The 6,000-nt window shown below is 39.1% G+C and overlaps 1 protein-coding gene across 14 annotated transcripts in view; it reads left to right on the forward strand.

Annotated features, from left to right (window-relative positions):
* The window catches only part of LOC135219691 (NAD(+) hydrolase sarm1-like), a 703,407-nt gene extending 697,988 nt beyond the window's left edge, over nt 1–5,419 (forward strand). For all 14 annotated transcript variants that reach the window (XM_064256657.1, XM_064256658.1, XM_064256661.1 and 11 more), the window contains one exon: nt 3,518–5,419. The gene's annotated coding sequence lies outside the window, so the exon portion shown is untranslated. The remainder of the gene's footprint in view (nt 1–3,517) is intronic.
* Nucleotides 5,420–6,000: the final 581 nt, after the last annotated feature.

Here is a 6,000-nt window from a genome sequence, read left to right on the forward strand (position 1 = left end):
TGCCATTAAGAGAGGATGCTTCTGTTGTCTCTTACTTCTGTGATTTTTAAATTTCGGATGAGTTTTCTGATATTGTTCCTTGCCCTGTGCATTTTGAACTAGTATTTATATTTATTTAATTGCCTTTTGGCCATGTTTTCTCAATTTTGGAGAATAACCACCACCAATTACAAGCATGGAGGTCATGGACAGTCTTGTAATTGCTTCTTGTACAGGAAAGGAACATACTTGTTCCCTTCTGTGTGATTAATGTTCCTCTTGGACTTCACCTCAGTAAGTGATGTATGGCAAGAGGAGAAGGAAGCCTAGGAAAGTTTTGTTGGGCTCTTGAGATGGAATTCCTCCTTCAGAAATGCTCCCAAATCCCATCTAGAATCTTTATAAAAATCTGGCCTCCTGTGAATATTTCAGGAAGTCTGTCACTTCCTGCTGAACTCACTCACAGGAACAATGATTGATCAACCATCTACCAATGTGTCAACTAAAGCTGCTGCAATTACAATGTCTTGTTTGTTTACAATAGGTGACCCTGCATTAGCTGTGGTGATTTCTGTAGCTGAGCAGCTTACATGTCCACTTCTCTCCCTTCAGCTTCAACCACCCTTCTGGTGTGCAAGTTGGACAGAGAGAGAGAAAAGGAGAAAGCATTCTCATTGTTGTCATCTTCCCATTGCTCTTGCATTCAATTCCATAACAGTGAAGGATTCCCACTTTTCTGAGTGCCCAACAAGAGGACAGGCCATACAGTTTGACAATTCATGCAGTCTTGCCCTCATTGGGAGCTACAGCCCCTTGAGCGGGATGCTTCATTGGTGTTACAAAGCCTAATGGGGCCTCCTTGTTGACTTATATTGCATTCCTCAGGAAGGTAGAGATCTAACACTGAATGAGCTGAGCCAGAAGTAGTTCCAGGAGAGCGGGTCGCAGGACATGAAGGGTCCCAGGAGGGATATGCTACCTCCTCTCCAGGAAAGGGGCCATATAAGACTTCCAGGGTTGTCAGAGTTAAGACATCCAAGTTGCCAGAATCAAGGTTCATTCGGATCGACAGCCTCTCAAGTAACAATCTGCCTTCTCCACCAAGTATGGTTCAGCATCTCGAAAGAAGCTTTTCTTGTGGGGCAACAAAAGATATGTCTTGATTCTCCTTTCTTTCCTCGACAAACTTGTATGGAAATAAGTAGACTATCATCTGTGTCTGGTGTTGCAGAAGGGGTTTATCTATTCTTGGTATACTGCAGCAGATGGCAGATATTCTCATCTTCCTTGGCTGTCAATGGTAAAAAGTAAAAGGCTCGGCATCATGTCAAATTTTGAGACTGAAAGGACTGATCTCTCAACATTAGTGGAATTATCTATGTTTACCAGACACTTAGAGCAGCCTTTCCCTCCCCAGGAACTTCAGCTGCTGGAGTGGATGTTTCATTAATGGTATAAAGCCTTCATGGACCTCCCAACAACATATCTGTGTCTCATCCCTCAAACGGAGATTAACATTGAAGACTCTCTTTTTCTGAGCTTTATAGTCTTGGTGAAGAGTGTTCAAACTGCATGGCCACTCCTCTTGTTGGGTACTCGGAAAAGTGGGAATCCTTCACTGCTATGGAACCAAATGCAAGATCAATGGGAAGATGACAATGAGAATGCTTTCTCCTTTTTGCTCTCTGTCCAGCTTGCACACCAGAAGGGTGGTTGAAGCTGAAGGGAGAGAAGTGGAATGTAAGCCTGCTTAGCTCTTCATGTGAGTGAGTTCAGGAAGTAGACCACATGTTTGATGGCAACATCAGATAATTCAATTCTCTTTACTTTTACAGCAACTGTAGGAAGACCATATATCCATTGAGAACAGCGAAAAAAAGAGTCAGTGCTTCTGTCTCTCCTTGGCAAACTTTTCAAGGAAAGTGGCCCACAATTTCTTATTGTGGTGTGAAAGGGTTTCTCTTCAGTTTGAATTTTTTTCAGCAGATTGCAGATTTCCTCCTCCTCCTTTGCTCAAACAAGGACCTTTAATTTCAGTAGTAAAAAATTATGACTAAGGCGCATGTCATATTCCCAACACAGGAAATGTGGAGCTACACATGCCCATCAGATAATTCAAGCTGTCTTGCCCCCTTGAGTGGGATGTTTCATTGGTGATACAAAAAGCCTTATGGGGCCTCCTTGTTGGCCTCTATTGCATTCCTCAGGTAGAGATCTAACAATGAATGAACTGAGTGAGGAGTAGTTCTGGGAGAGCAGGTCTCTCAGGGCATGAATGGTCCCTGGAGGGGTATGCTACCTCCTCTCCAGAAAAAGGGCCATATGAGACTTCCAGGGTTGCCAGAATCTAGGTCCATTCGGACCAGTAACCTCTCGAGTAACAATCTGCCTTCTCCACCAAGCATAGTTCAGCATCTCATAAGCTCTTCTTGTGGGGCATCAAAAGAAATGTCTTAGTTTGCCTTTCTTTCCTTCCACAAACTTGTATGAAAACTTGTATGAAAACTTGTATGAAGGAAGTAGCCTATCATCAGTGACTGGTGTTGTAGAAGGGGGTTTGCTCTCCATTTTGAGTATTTTGTAGCAGATTTCCTCATCTTCCTTTGCTGAAACAAACACCTTTCACTTCAGGGGCAAAAAGTTATGGCTCGGCCTCATGTCAGATTCCAAACACAGGAAATGTGGAGTTATACATGCTTATCAGACAATTCAAGCAGTCTTGCCCTCCTCCCCAGGAGCTCTAGCCCCTCGAGTGGGATGTTTCATTGGCATTACAAAGCCTTAAGGGACTTCCTTGTTGACCTGTGTTACATTCCTCAGGTAGAGATCTAACACTAAACTCTTTCTCTTAGCTTTAGTCTAAAGTGCGTGTGGGATCTGCATGACCTGCCTCGTTCAGTACTCGGGAAGATGGGGATCTCACTCATCTTCCTTCAATGTGGAGTTTGTAGTTGAAACTTGGAACATTTACATTCTGGATGAGAGGCTAAAGTTTGTTGTTTCCTTGCCTCCAAAACTCAGTTGATGAGATGCAGTTGTGCCTGGTCTTGTGCCCTTACATACCCTTTGAAGAGGTCCCACTTCTCAAAGCTGGAGGATAAACCTTCCCATTATTACAGATAGGCACAAAAAAAAAGAAAGGCTAGGAACACAGGCTAGGAACACACTTTCTTTCTGCCTTAGCAAGACTCAAGCAGGGTTATGATTCCTCCTTGGAGTGGGCTGCTCCTCACTATTAGGTGTTGTGCAGAAGGAGCTCCATTTATGAAGGCTGTAGTTTGTATACCTAAAAAAAAATATATATATGTGGGTGAATATGAAAATGTACAGCAGCTTTGTTGCTATAACATGTATAATTTTTTTTCTTCATATATTTCAAGTTCAAACATTTTAGATGCTACAGTGTTATTGCAATGCTTTCATAAATTTCAGTTTTACTGAAGCAATTTTATAAAGTATTGTACATACTATGATTATTTTATAGCTACATATGATGATTAAATAACTAATCCTAGCTTAAAATTCCTTTTCTTTACAGAATATATGCCACAAGTAGCCCAAGATCTGCTTCACCATTGAGGTGGGGGGGTAGAGCAGCAAGTCCAGTACCACGGCTTCCAGTCCGTGGAGCAGGTGGACACAGGGGACTAGGGGCAGGATCACCCCTTTTGCCACGTCCCAATCGCCGAGCACTTTTACCTTCACGATCTTTAAGTCTTGACACCGGTTTAGATACAAACAGTGCTGCTGGTTCAGACTCTGAAAGTGCAACAGATGTAGTGAACTCATGCGAGCAGTACTTGCAACAGCAGCAGCCACCTAGACCACCTCCATACCAACAAGTGGGGCCAGAAGCTCGTCCTCCAAGACGGAGATTAAGTAGTATACCGTGTGAGAGCAGTCCAATAGCAGAAGAGGAAACTGTTGTTGATGAAGAAACAAGTCGACCAGAGTCAATGGACGAGACTTTAGGAGGGAGCAGAGAGGATTCTTGCTATTTTGATCCTTCCTTACAGTCCTCTAGTGCCTCTTCTAGAAGGTCATCTATTGCTTCAGCTGATGAGCTCCAAAGAAAATCTTCATTTGTCAATAAATGTATGACACGTGTCCGAGGTTTTATGAAAAAATAAACAAATTCTCACAAATTGTACACTAGTTGAGTGAAAATATGGTGCTTGTGGTGTTATTGCGAAGCACTCCAAGGCTAAGGTCACTTGGCCAAAATGGCGACAGGACGCTTGGTTGACCAGTGCAGGGAATTCTAAACCTGGAATGCCAAGTGTTGGGACCACCTTTGAACTAGATATAACTAAGGTCACTCACTTGGCTAAGATTATCGTATGTCTTAAGTGCATTGTTGAGCAACCCCATTGTACTGACCTAATGCCAAATTTGTGAATCTGTGAATATTGTCACAAGTTTAATGATAGAGAAGAAAAAGTCTTAAAATACTTCCGGTTTTATTTTCTTTTTTCTATAGAAATCCTGCCATTGAAATTTTTAACTTGCTAAATGCAGCAGCTGTTCAAAAATAATCACTAAATAGTGAACTGATACCAAACATACTTTGTAAGCATTTAGTTTTTCCATGGTTTCCTTTGTCTATTTTACTTGCACTTTTTCTTAAGTGCTATTTTTTAAGATATGGATTAATGCCATCAATCAATCATTCTTGCAGTTCCTTTCTTTATGTGCAGCAACTATGGGCAACTTTGATTTTCAGTATAGGTTTTAGTAAAAAAGTATAAAAATTTTCCTGAAATTATTTAACTAATGAAATTTTTAAAATTTTATTATACAATTTATATATATATATATATATTTTGTGTATGGTATATATGTTATTAATATATGCTTATACACAGCTTTATTTATATTTATTAATGACCACATTGTTGACAAAGCTTAGTAATGTGTAATTAAACTAAAGAATGTGAAGTCATAATTGAGAATTACAATTTCCCCTTAGTTTTAAGGTATCGTTGTTATCTCACCGTTGATGGTCCAGAATCATATTCAAAGAATATTTTTTTAGGGCCTCTGTAATGTACAGTATTGTATGATACTTTTAAAAAGTGATGTTGCAGTTCTTCATAGTCATCTAAAATACTAGTAGAAGCAATTTTAAAAAACCTGAGTACATTTTGTAAAAATTATTCCATATTGAAGAGTTCCAAAGATTAGTCTCTTCATTTACAGACAATGTTAAATTTCTGTAAATGGCATAGTCATGGTGTTTAAGTTAAGGTACTGACTGTTTGGACAACACGAGATTATTTGTGTTGGCTTTACTGAAAAAGCCTGTTACACTTTAATGATGGTGATCCCTATCAATTTTTTTCCTTGTACATAGAGATTGGCAACTAACGTGTAAGTTTGAGAATTATTATTTTTACACGCAGTAGCCTGGAGCTTAAATAAATACTATTTAAGTAATTAATATGGTTCTTATTTCATGCCCATTTCTCAGAATGAAAATGAAGTTTTTTGTTTGATACATGGCTCTGTTAATCCTACCAATAAATCAAAATTTAGCATCATAAAACCTTACATATTATTTGTGTTTGGGCAGGGGAGCTTGGTGTCATAACATTTATATGACACTACATACAATATTGCTGCATGAATTATAAATAGCATTGAGAATATATACCCCTGTAATTACAAAAAAGATGGTTCAATACTGAATAATACAGGAACATAAGTGAACCTAAATGAACACTGCTGAAGATTAGTTGTTTCATGATTACAACTATTCATTAAATAAAAAAAATTGTACTACTTACAGGCTTTCATGTAGGTGTTTATATTTTCCTTCAAGAATGATTAAACCTGGCTCATGTCTTCTTAAGAAATCACTGTTGAATGAATAACAGGTTTACAGCATTCCTGTTGGCTTATGGTTTACCTACCATCTTTACTTGAAATTCAGTATTAAATATTTAGCCACAATTACTGGAACACAAAATGGAATAATATATTAAGTACATTACCCTGAGCCAAGCTAACATGGTTAAAAAG

Source organism: Macrobrachium nipponense, chromosome 1, assembly GCF_015104395.2.
Source record: "Macrobrachium nipponense isolate FS-2020 chromosome 1, ASM1510439v2, whole genome shotgun sequence".
NCBI lineage: Eukaryota > Metazoa > Arthropoda > Malacostraca > Decapoda > Palaemonidae > Macrobrachium > Macrobrachium nipponense.